Source organism: Bos javanicus, chromosome 4 (assembly GCF_032452875.1).
Source record: "Bos javanicus breed banteng chromosome 4, ARS-OSU_banteng_1.0, whole genome shotgun sequence".
NCBI lineage: Eukaryota > Metazoa > Chordata > Mammalia > Artiodactyla > Bovidae > Bos > Bos javanicus.
In genome coordinates, this window is record NC_083871.1 from 3545884 (window position 1) to 3558909 (window position 13026).

Here is a 13026-nt window from a genome sequence, read left to right on the forward strand (position 1 = left end):
GGAGAAACAACAAGTCTCATTCATTTTTGGTGGATATGCAAAATGGATCAATCATTTTAGAAGTCAATATTGTAGTCTTTAAAATAGGCAAAGTAACCTTAGCATAAGATCCAGCAATTATACACCTAAATATTTACAATACTGATTTAAAAACTTATGTCCACATAGAAACCTGTAATTAAATTGGCTTCCTTCACAATTACCAAAAATTGGAAACAACTCACATGCCCTTTAATAGATGAATGAATGAAAATATTTTAGTTCATCCATTCAATGAAATATTGTCCATTTTTATAAATAAATAATTTACAAAATTTGAATAAATTTTAAGTACATATTTCTGAGTAAAATATTAATTTCTGAGAAGATTCATATTATATGATTAAATTTCTACAACATTCAGCAAAAGTCAAAACCATAGCAGCAAAAGATTGATATTTGTGGAAGCAGCTTGTAGACGTCTGCTGACCTGCTCCCAGTCAAACTGGTGGAAAGGATCAAAATCAACAATTTAAAGCCTTCTGAAATTAACCTAAAGACAATGAATGAAGAAATATCGATTCAAGAAAATCTATGAAATTCCACCAAAAGAAGTTAGAGTTTGGAATTTGTAGACTCCAGCCTACTCTCTCTTCTCCTCATTTCAGCTCTACAAGATAGAGTTGACTTCCGTCTGCAGCAGCAAGAAAGTGGGTCTCCACTCTTCTCAGCTCCTTTTTTTTTCAAGGAGGAAACAGGACATCAGTGTTTCTCATCCTTCCCCCTACAACCTGTTTCTGAGGTCAGTCCTGGGTGGATTAGTGTGGTCAAGAGTTGGGCTTTCTTCCACACAGGCTCCACTCATGGAAGAGAGGCTCTGTCTCAGGCACAGCAGGCTGAGAATACTGAACCACCAATTGCCATTGCCCATCTCGTGCAGTGGTGGTTCCTTCTCAGGAGAGGCCAGCTGAGAGGGCATCTGGCGGCTTGCAGACCCTCCATCAGTGTCATCTTCTTCATGGGGGTTACTCAGACAGAAGCTTGATGTGATGGCATCTCTAGATCCATCACATCTAGATTTTACTTGGGTTCTCTCATAGCTCAGCTGGTAAAGAATCTGCCTGCAATGTAGGAAACCCCGGTTTGATTCCTGGGTTCTGAAGATCTGCTGGAGAAGGAATAGGCTACCCACTCTGGTACTCTTGGGCTTCCCTAGTGGCTCAGAGGGTAAAGAACTCACCTGCAATGTGGAAGCAGAGAAGGCAATGGCACCCCACTCCAGTACTCTTGCCTGGAAAATCCCATGGACGGAGGAGCCTGGTAGGCTGCAGTCCATGGGGTCTCTAAGAGTCGGACGCGACTGAGCGACTTCACTTTCACTTTTCACTTACATGCATTGGAGAAGGAAATGGCAACCCACTCCAGTGTTCTTGCCTGGAGAATCCCAGGGACAGAGGAGCCTGATGGGCTGCCGTCTATGGGGTCGCACAGAGTCAGAAACGGCTGAAGTGACTTAGTAGCAGCAGCAATGTGGAAGAGGGGAGGTCGATCCCTGGGTAGGGAAGATCCCCTGAAGAAGGGAACAGCTACCGACTCCAGTATTCTGGCCTGGAAAACTCCATGGACAGACAAGCCTGGTAGGCTACAGTCCACGGGGTCCTAAAGAGTTGGAATAGCCCGAGCAACTTTCACTTTCAATTCAGTGGTGCGGAGAGAAGCAAGTGGTAATGCAGCTTTCTTTCTCTTCCCAAAAGAAAGGCCTTTGCTTGCAATGGAGAATGAAGAAGTTAAAACCTAAGAATAACCTCAAGAAGAGTGGGGGAATTCATGATGAAAGGCAATTAGGGGAGATTTCTTATTTAAATGAAGATACAGTCTAGACTATAAACTGCACAGTCTGAAGAAGAGAATTGGGGAATCAGATAGCTAGGAGAAGCCTTCCTGGTGTCAGAATAAATATTGAATTGAACCTCATAGAGAGAGTAACATGGAAACTTACATTAACATATGCAAAATTGACTGCCAAAGGGAATTTGCTGTACGGCTCAGGAAACTCAAACGGGGACTGCATATCAACCTAAAAGTGTAAGATGGGGAGGGAGATGGGTGGGAGGTTCAAAAGGGAGAGGGTATATTCATGCCTTTGGCTTTATTGACTCTGTCAAAGCCTTTGACTATGTGGATCACAACAAACTGTGGAAAATTCTGAAAGAGGGGAATACCAGACCATTTGACTTGCCTCCTGAGAAATCTGTATGCAGGTCAAGAAACAGCAGTTAGAACTGGACATGGAACAACAGACTGGTTCCAAATAGGGAAAGGAGTGTGTCAAGGCTGTATATTGTCACCCTGCTTATTTAACTTCTATGCAGAGTACATCATGTGAAATGCTGGGCTGGATGAAGCACAAGCAGGAATCAAGATGGCCGGGAGAAATATCAGTAACCTCAGATATGCAGATGACACTACCCTTATGGCAGAAAGCAAAGAACTAAAGAGCCTCTTGATGAAAGTGACAGAGTAGAGTGAAACAGTTGTCTTCAAACTCAACATTCAGAAAACTAAAATCATGACATCCGGTCCCATCACTTCATGGCAAATAGATGGGGAAACAATGGAAACAGTGACAGACTTTATTTTGGGGGGCTCCAAAATCACTGCAGATGGTGAGTACAGCCATGAAATTGAAAGATGCTTGCTCCTTGGAAGAAAAGCTATGACCAACCTAGACAGCATATTAAAAAGCAGAGACATTACTTTGCCAACAAAGGTCCATCTAGTGAAGGCTATGGTTTTTCCAGTAGTCATATATGGATGTGAGAGATGGACTATAAACAAAACTGAATGCTGAAGAATTGATGCTTTTGAACTGTGGAGTTGGAGAAGCCTCTTGAGAGTCCCTTGGACTGCAAGGAGATCCAATCTTTCAATCTTAAAGAAAATCAGTCCTGAATGTTCATTGGGAGGACTGATGCTGAAGCTGAAACTCCAGTACTTTGGCCTCCTGATGAGAAGAAGTTACTCGGAAAATACCCTGATTCTGGGAAAGATTGAAAGTGTGAAAGGAGAAGGGAAAGACAGAGGATGAGATGGTTGGATGGTATCACCAACGTGATGGACATGAGTTTGAGTAAACTCCGGGAGTTGGTGATGGACAGGGAGGCCTAGCGTGCTGCAGTCCATGGGATCACAAAGAGTCAGACACGACTGAGCAACTGAACTGAACTGAACTTCCGGCTGATTCATGCTGAGGTTTGCCAGAATACAACAAAATTCTGTAAAGCAATTGTCTTTCAATAAAATAAAAAATATTAACTTAAAAAATGAATTGGACTTCAGAAACTATTCCTTCATAGTCATCATGGTTTGATTAGATTGGGATATAGAATAACAAATCTTCTAGGAAAATAATAGAGGGATCAGCCACACGTATATCAAGTTAGTGTGTTTGGGCAAATTGGGAAAGAGAAGCTCATCAATATCACTGCCATGCTGGAGAGGTGATAGTTATACATCAGGGTGCATCTGCCTCCCAGGGGAGCAACAACAGAGGTTTAAGACAGGGGCTGGAGCAGAAGGGGAAGGGGGAGGGTCTGAAGGAGGATGGAAAAGAAGACTTCACTAAAATAAGCCAGTCAGTTAGTAAAAAATAAACCAGCTAATAGTAACAATTAGCTCCTGGGGTGAGGAGTAAACCAGCAAAGCCGATTAGATATATTATCTAAAATGTCCAGTATCTTAAAAAAAAACATCATCTTTCTTTTTTTGCTTCTTTCTTTCTTTCTTTCTATCAAGCCAAGAAACATGAAAGTATAAGTATGACACACACTGGGGAAAAAAGAGTAACACACAACTGTCTATGAGAGCACAGATTTAGTAGAAAAATACCTCAAAAGGACCATTATAACTATGCTCATAGAACTAAACAAGAGCAAGCATGACTAAAGAAGTAAAGAAAGATATGAAGACAATGTTGTATCAAACAGTAGAAACTATCAATTAAGATATAGAAATTATAAAAGAAATCAAATTGAAATTCTAGATTTGAAAAGTACAAATAATCTTCTGAGCCCTTTTCATCTTGCAAAACTAAAACCCTGTACCCCTTGAACAAAACTTCCTAATTTACCCTTCCAAAGCAACATCATCCTATTTTCTCTCTTTAACACTTTTGATGACCTTTAAGTGGAATCAAACAGCATTTGCCATTTTTGCAACTGGCTAATGTCATTTAGCATAATATCATCAAAGTTCCTCTATGATGTAACGTATCTTTCCTTTTTAACACTTAGTATTAGTCCATTTTACATATATACCACATTTTGCTAATTCATTTTACTATTCATGGACAATTGAGTTGCTTCCATTTTTGAGTATTTTGAATATTGCTGCTATAAATATAGACGTACAAATATATATTTGAGCCCTAATTTTCAGTTGTATTGGGTATACACCCTGAAGTGGAATTGGTGGGTCATGTAGCATTTATGTTTTTTAATTTTTTGAACTGCCATTCTATTTTCTGCATCAGTTGTTTCATTTAAAATTCTGGACAGCAGTATTCAGGGTACCTTTTTCTCCACTTTTGTAGGCAAACTTGTTATTTTCTGTTTTGTTTTGTTTTGGTAGTAGTAATTCTAATGGATATGAGATAGTATCTCATCACACTTTTTATATTCATTCCCCTAGTGATTAGTGATGTCAAGCAGATTTTCATGTACTTGTTAGGCTTATGTGTATCTTCTTTGGAAAAATGTCATTTCAAGGCCTTTGCCCCTTTTTGAATCAGGTTGTTTGGTTTTTCTTTTTGAGTTTTAGAAGTTCTTTATGTTGGATATCACTACCATATCAGATATGTAAATTTCAAATATTTTCTCTCATTCTATGGGTTTCATTCTACTTTTCAAAACAATTGAAAATCATTTGACCATATATATGAGGTTTTAATTCTGGGCTCTGTATTCTATTCATCTGAGATATATATGTACACACACACACACACACACACACACATATATATATATATGCCAACCCCGTATTATTTTGATTACTAAAGTTCTTCAGCAAGTTATACAATCAGAAAGTGTGAATCCTAAAGGTTTGCTCTTCCTTTACAAGATTGTCTTGGTTATCTGAGGTCTCTTGAGATTCTACATGAATTTTAGGGTGAGGTTTTCTACTTCCACAACACAAACAAAACAAAAAAAATCATTGAGGATTTTTTTTTAATTTGTAGTATTGACATCTTAGCAATATTAATTATAAACATCTCCAAGAATATTTTCTTTAATTTTTTTGCAGCAATGTATTGCAGTTTTCATTGTATGTCTTTCACCTCTTTGGTTAATTCTTAGGTATTTTATTATTTTAATGTTACTATAATAAAATTGTTTTTTTTAATTTCCCTTTTGGATTGTTCATTGCTGATTTATAAAAGTGCAGCTAATTTTTGTGTTGCATTTATATCCTTCCACTCTGCTGAATTTGTTTATACATCAATGTTTAGTGGAATCTTTAGCATGTTTCTGTAGATTATATCATCTGTGAACAGAAATTGTTTTACTGCTAAACTTTTGAATTTTCCGAAACTTGGATTTTTCTCTTTGTCAGTTTTCATAGACTCCGTTTTATTGTGGCTGCTGCTGCCAATGTGATTTTCTGAAAGAAAAATCTGTCTCTTTCCCCCTCTAATGCCATCCACTGACTAGATATTCAGTTTAAAATTCCTGCAGTGTTCAAGATTCTTTCTTCCACTTTTCCCAGAGTCATTTCTAGGCACCCCAAAGCATGTGCCTTAACTTCCCTTCTCTAAGTGCCCAACACTCCATATTCTTTTGTACCACTGTGCTTTGCAGGAGATACTCCCTCTTCCTCTTATACGCACTCTCTTTTGTTTACCTGAGAAGCCATTCCCTATCCTGCAAGGTGCAAATAGAAGGAAGACAAATATCGTATTATATGGTGTCACTTATATGCAAAACCTAAAAAAAAAGATGAACTTATTTACAAAACAGAAATGGACTCAGACTCACAGAATTAACTTATGGTTGTCAGGGTTGTGGAGAGAGTAGAGGGTAATAGTTAGGGAGTTTGGGATTGATACGTACACACTTCAATGTTTAAAATGGATAACCAACAAGGACCTACTGTATTTCACAAGGAAGTCTGCTCAATGTTATGTAATGACTCAAAGGGAAAAGAATATGAAAAAAAAATAGATACATGTATATGTCTAGTTGAAACACTGTATACCTGAAAATGTTCAGTTCAGTTCAGTCACTCAGTTGTGTCCAACTCTTTGTGACCCCATGGTCAGTAGCATACCAGGCTTCCCTGTCCATTACCAACTCGCGGTGCTTACTCAAACACTTGTCCATTGAGATGGTGATGCCATCCAACCATCTCATTCTCTGTCATCTATTTCTCCTCCTACCTTCAATCTTCCAAAGCACCAGAGTCTTTTCCAATGACTCAGATTTTCACATAAGGTGGCCAAAGTATTGGAGTTTCATCTTCAGCATCATTCCTTCCAATGAATATTCAGGACTAATTTCCTTTAGGATGGACTGGTTGGATCTCTTTGCAGTACAAATGACTCTCAAGAGTCTTCTCCAACACCACAGTTCAAAAGCATAAATTCTTCAGCCCTCAGCTTTCTTTATAGTCCAACTCTCATATCCATACATGACAACTGGAAAAGCCATAACCTTAACTAGATGGACCTTTGTTGGAAAAGTAATGTCTCTGCTTTTTAATATGCTGTCTAGGTTGGTCCAGCTCTTCTTCCAAGAAGTAAGCATCTTTTAATTTCATGGCTGCAGTCACCAGCCATGACTGGAGACCCCCAAAATAAAGTCTTTCACTGTTTCCATTATTTCCCCATCTCTTCGCCATAAAGTGGTGGGACTGGATACTATGATCTTAGTTTTCTGATGGTTGAGTTTTAAGCCAACATTTTCACTCTCCTCTTTCACTTTCATCAAGAGGCTCTTTAGTTCTATGCTTTCTGCCATAAGAGTGGTGTCATCTGCCTATCTGAGGTTATTGATATTTCTCCTGGCCATCTTGATTCCAGCTTGTGCTTCATCCAGCCCGGCATTTCGCATGATGTTAAATAAGCAGGGTGACAATATACAGCCTTGACACAACTCTTTTCCCTATTTGGAACCAGTCTGTTGTTCCATGTCCAGTTCTAACTGTTGCTTCTTGACCTGCATACAGATTTCTCAGGAGGCAGGTCAGTTGGTCTGGTGTTCTCATCTTTTTAAGAATTTTTCACAGTTTGTTGTGATTCATGCTATCAAAGGCTTTGTGGTAGTCAAAAAAGCAGAAGTACATGTTACTTTGGATCTCTCTTGCTTTTTCAATAATCTAACGGATGTTGACAATTTGATCTCTGGTTCCTCTGCCTTTACTAAATCCAACTTGAACATCTGGAAGTTTATGGTTCACATACTGTTGAAGCCTGGCTTGGATGATTTTGAGGATTAATTTGCAAGTGTGTGAGATGAGTGCAATTGTGCGGCAGTTTGGACATCTTTGGCATTGCCTTTCTTTGGGATTGGAATGAAAACTAGCCTTTTCCAGTCCTGTGGCCACTGCTGAGTTTTCAAAAAATGTTGACATATTGAATGCAGCACTTTCACAGCATCATCTTTCAGTATTTCAAATATCTCAACTGGAATTCTACCATCTCCATTAACTTTGTTCATTGTGATGCTTTCTAAGGCCCACTTGACTTTGCATTACAGGATATCTGGCTCTAGATGAGTGATCATACCATCACAATTATCTGGGTCATGAAGATCTTTTTTTTATATAGTTCTGTGTATTCTTGCCACCTCTTCTTAATATGTTCTGCTTCTGTTAGGTCCATACCATTTCTGTCCTTTATTGTGCCCATCTTTGCATGAAATATTTCGTTGGTATCTGTAACTTTCTTGATGAGATATCCAGTCTTTCCCATTCTATTTTTTCCCTCTATTTACTTTCATTGATTATTGAAGAAGGTTTTCTTATTTCTCCTTGCTATTCTTTGGAACTCTGCATTCAGATGGGTATATCTTTCCTTTTCTCCTTTGCTTTTAGCTTCTCTTTTTACTCAGCTATTTGTAAGGCCTCCTCAGACAATCATTTTGCCTTTTTGCGTTTCTTTTTCTTGGAGATGGTCTTGATCACTGCCCTCTGTGCAACGTCACAAATCTCTACCCATAGTTCTTCAGCTACTCTGTCTATCAGATCTAATCCCTTGAGTCTATTTGTCACTTCTTCTTTATAATCTTAAGGCATCTGGTTTAGGTCATATGTGAATGGTCTAGTGGTTTTCCCTACTTTCTTCAATTTCAGTCTGAATTTGGCAATAAGGAGTTCATGATCTGAGCCACAGCCAGCTCCTGGTCTTGTTTCTGCTGTGTATAGAGTTTCTCCATCTTTGGCTGCAAAGAATATATTTAATCTGATTTCAGTTTTAACCTTCTGGTGATGTCCATGTGAAGAGTCTTTTCTTGTGTTGTTGAAAGAGGGTGTTTGCTATTACCAATGTATTCTTTTGGCAAAACTCTGTTAGCTTTTGCCCTGCTTCATTCTGTACCCCAAGGCCAAATTTGCCTGTACTCCAGGTATCTCTTGACCAGGTATCCTGAAACTGTTACAACATTGTTATTCAACTACACTGAAATATAAAATAAAAATTTAAAAAAAAAATACCACCTGGTCAATAGACATTTTTAACCAGGAGGAAAAAAAAAAAAATTAAAGGCTTCCTTATCTGAATTTTCACAGCAATTTTTGTAAATCAATAGAACAGCAGTCATATTGTAATGTATTTATTATTTTATGAAGTTAGAAGTTGAAATATGAGACAAAGATACTGAGTAATGAAGAAAAATTGATCATTTTTAAGTAAGGTGCATTTGGAGTTTTATTTAATTTTTTATTACCCAACCAGTCTGTTTTATTTCCTTCTGAATTACATAGTCTAAAATTAATGTAACATTCACACAACATATAGATGGTGCTTTATGGATGGTTTTCTGGACCTCACACAGAATACACAAATGACCATTATTATTGCAAAATATGTAATAACATAATGCTTCATAATAATAGATTTCATTAATTGAGCCTAGTGATTAAATATCACTCTGTTTGGTGCTTTACATATACTTAAATTTCACAGTCTCATATTCAAATTTTCATCATTAACCTTACATTATAAATGCAAACTCGAGAATCAGATAGCTAAACAACTGCCATTCATAGTCATTTTTCAGTTTTTGGAAGCTGCAGTCTTCACTCATATGTGCTATTTAAATATAGATTAATTGAAGACCTTGATGTGTATGTTTTCCTACAACATACTTCATACAAATAGCTTGTAAAAATTGATTAATCATGAATAACCCTTATCCAAAAAATATCTTTAAAATGTTTGGAGTTGGTAAAAGTCTTGGTAGAGTTCATAAAAGCAAAGGAAGTGAGGTACAAACTAGACCATTCCCGGACCCTGGGGACATTGACTTTGAGGATCTTCTCATTCAGCTTCTTTCACTCTGTGGTCATGACACTTTTTTTTCTCTACCCTTGGCATTCTCCAGAATCAGAGGTTATGTCCATTGGTAGACCTGGAGGTACATTGTCCAGCTTAGATATCTCATAAAGAAACTTCTAGTTTCTAGTCAGTTTCCTCTCCTATGATGAGAGTATAGTTTCTGAACCCTCGGATGTTACAAGGTTGGAATTTTTCCCTTAAAGTCTCAATGCTTGTAAATTATTTCCATTTTTCTCCCTGCTGACAGTCCGGGAACTATGGGGGCTTTGGAGTTCCTTTAACTCACACTTTTCCAGACTGGACATTCCCTGTACTTATCCATTTTCACTGTTACACATTCTTGATCTTTTGGCCTTGTGGTCATCATTAAAACAAACCCATTGTCACTGAGCCCACCTGAGATTGGAAATAAATTCTAAGAGATACTGGATGCTTGGGGCTAGTGCACTGGGACGACCCAGAGGGATGGTATGGGGAGGGAGGAGGGTTCAGGATGGGGAACACATGTATACCTGTGGTGGATTCATTTTGATATTTGGCAAAACTAATACAATTATGTAAAGTTTAAAAATAAAATAAAATTTAAAAAAATGTGTTTCATTCTTAACTGCTTAAATTTCTCATTTTTTCATGGGAATAATCTTATAAAAATGTTATCTAGGTAATTTATGATCATATAACTAAAATCATGTAATAATGTGGCTGGTTTTTGTTTTTAAGAGCTGCTACACTTTTCAGTAATAGATAGTTAAGAAAGAAGGCTAAACTTTACTTTGGATTTTTAATTTCAATAAAACTGACTTCTCTTTGAATCAAATGCCCTCTGAGCCCTATAGGACCTGGCTGGAGCCGTGGGAATAAAGGCTGGGATGGATGGGCCGGCTAGTGAAGGTTAAGAGCATAATCTTTAGGATTTTTACTAGGATTCCACTTGCAAAATTCTATAGTCACTCTTATTTTTAGTGTGCAGCTTTGCAAAATTGATTTGTGCTAATAACAAGGAAAGAAAACCCTTGTAAATCATGTCTATTCTCAGTTCTTTAAATTTCATAAGAGCTTGTTCAACACTAGCACTTTCAGGGAAAATGCTTAATTATTTTGACATGAACAAAGAAGGAGCTTTTGTGACTAATACCATTTCTCTTAAACATGAATGAGTCTAAATTGCAACTTCAGACAGTTGCAATCTCTAAAAGACAGCTTTTAGAGACACCTGTTAGCTTGCACTACTGCTAAAGTCTTCAGCTTAACTGACTCTCATCATACAGAAAGCACTGTGTGAGTTTTTCCTTTCTTGTCACCTTCCATGTACTCCCTAAACCCAGAGCTTCTATTTAGCTGCTTTTTAACAAGAAAGTGAGAGCTTATTTTTCCTCCTTATGCTTCCACCACTTATGGCTGTCCCCAGCAGCTAGCCATAGATGCAGTAAGAGCAGCTGGACAGGCAGAAATAACATTTCACTAAAATTCTAATGAATTAATTGGCAAAAAAAAAAGATTCACAGACATAGAAAACAAACTTTTGGTTACCAAGGGGTAAGGGAAGGGAAGATAAATTAGGAGTTTATGATTAGCACACATACACTACTGTGTATAAAACAGATAAGCAAGAACCTACTGTAGAGCCTAGGGGACTATATTCAATATTTTGTAATAACATGGAATGGAAAAGAATCTGAAAAAGAAAAAAAATATATATATATATGTATATACATGTACCTATGGAGAAGGCAATGGCACCCCACTCCAGTACTCTTGCCTGGAAAATCCCATGGACGGAGGGGCCTGGTAGGCTGCAGTCCATGGGGTCCCTAGGAGTAGGACACGACTGAGCGACTTCACTTTCACTTTTCACTTTCATGCATTGGAGAAGGAAATGGCAACCCACTCCAGTGTTCTTGCCTGGAGAATCCCAGGGACAGAGAGCCTGGTGGGCTGCCGTCTGTGGGGTCGCACAGAGTCAGATACGACTGAAGCAACTTAGCAGCAGCAGCAGCAACATGTACCTGTATTTAATCATTTTGCTGTACACCTGAAAAACTAACAGAGATTTGTAAACCAACTATACTTCAATAAAAATTCAATTACTAAAGTAAACAGAATTTTTAACCATATTTTTCACCTTAAAATTACCTTTACCAAGTTTCAATAAGCTTGGCTTTAAAGGAAAATTTGCTTTTGGCTCAAGGATATCCTCATTATTTTATCTGCTTTGAAAAAGAATGTTGAGAGGCTTATTGTTTTCTAACATTAGAACTGACTACTATTTTCAGGTTAAACTTAGAGTGCTGATATAAGTGAATCCTAACAAATATTCCTTCCACTCTGGCAAAGACCTTTGCATTAAGTATTACATTATGGTAACTGCAATTTCTCACCAAATCCTAGGAAGTACTGACATTTGTCTAATAATAATCTCTATGGATCAAGTAGAGGGTCCCTCATGACCATTATCTGACTTTTTCCAAACTTCTATTTTCTTACTAGATGATAAAGAAACAAAATAACTGGCCATTCAAGTATAAAAATCACTGAGTTGAAGAAAATTATCCAAAATTTGGAAATAAGAGAAAAGGCAGTATAATGTACTTTTCACTGACAAACTAGAGTATTATTTAACAAGACAAACCAGAGTTTACTTCCGTGTTTGACTTGTTATCGTCTGTTTGGATATATTCCAGACAGTGTGAAGTGACGTATTAACTTGTTTATTTTTGTTTTGTAGAAATGGTAACAGCAAACAAAGGTTATGAGTGTCTTGCTCTATAAGACATTTACCAGTTTTATATTTATCTAATGCAGTAATCTCACTCTTTCTTTAAAAAAAGAAAAACAGTTCCCTAAATATCATACTCACTCCTCATTTGTATAAGAGAGATGTTCAAGGTAGTGGTGGAGATGGGTAATAAAAGTAAATAAATAAATTAGTAAATTATTCCACAAAAATAATACTACAAATTTGGGTTATAACAGACAATATAAAAAAACAGACATATAGAATCATATGTAAAAGCTCACTCATGAGCCATGGAATATCTTTTTTTGTAAGGAGATCTTTGAACTTAAGCTTGCATTGTAAGAAGAAAGTAGCCCTATTATATTCTTCAGGAAAGAGGAACATGCCAGCCAGAGAGAGCTGCAAATACAAATGTGCTCTATCAAGAACAAATCTGGCAACTTAAAGGAAAAGAAAGGCTAGTGCATTTGGAGAGTAGTGATTGAGAGAAAAATGTCAGGGTTAGATTTGGAGATTACATCACATGGAATCTTAAAGATAATGATACATTATTCTAAATTCAATGAAAAGACTAAAAGATTTTGTACAAGCACATGGCATAATCTCTATTGTGCTGTGCTTAGTCGCTCAGTCATGTCTGACTCTCTGTGACCCCATGGGCTGTAGTTGCCCAGGCTCCTCTGTCCATGGGATTCTCCAGGCAAGCATACTAGAGTGGGTTGCCATGTCCTCCTCCAGGGATCTTCACAACCCAGGATCA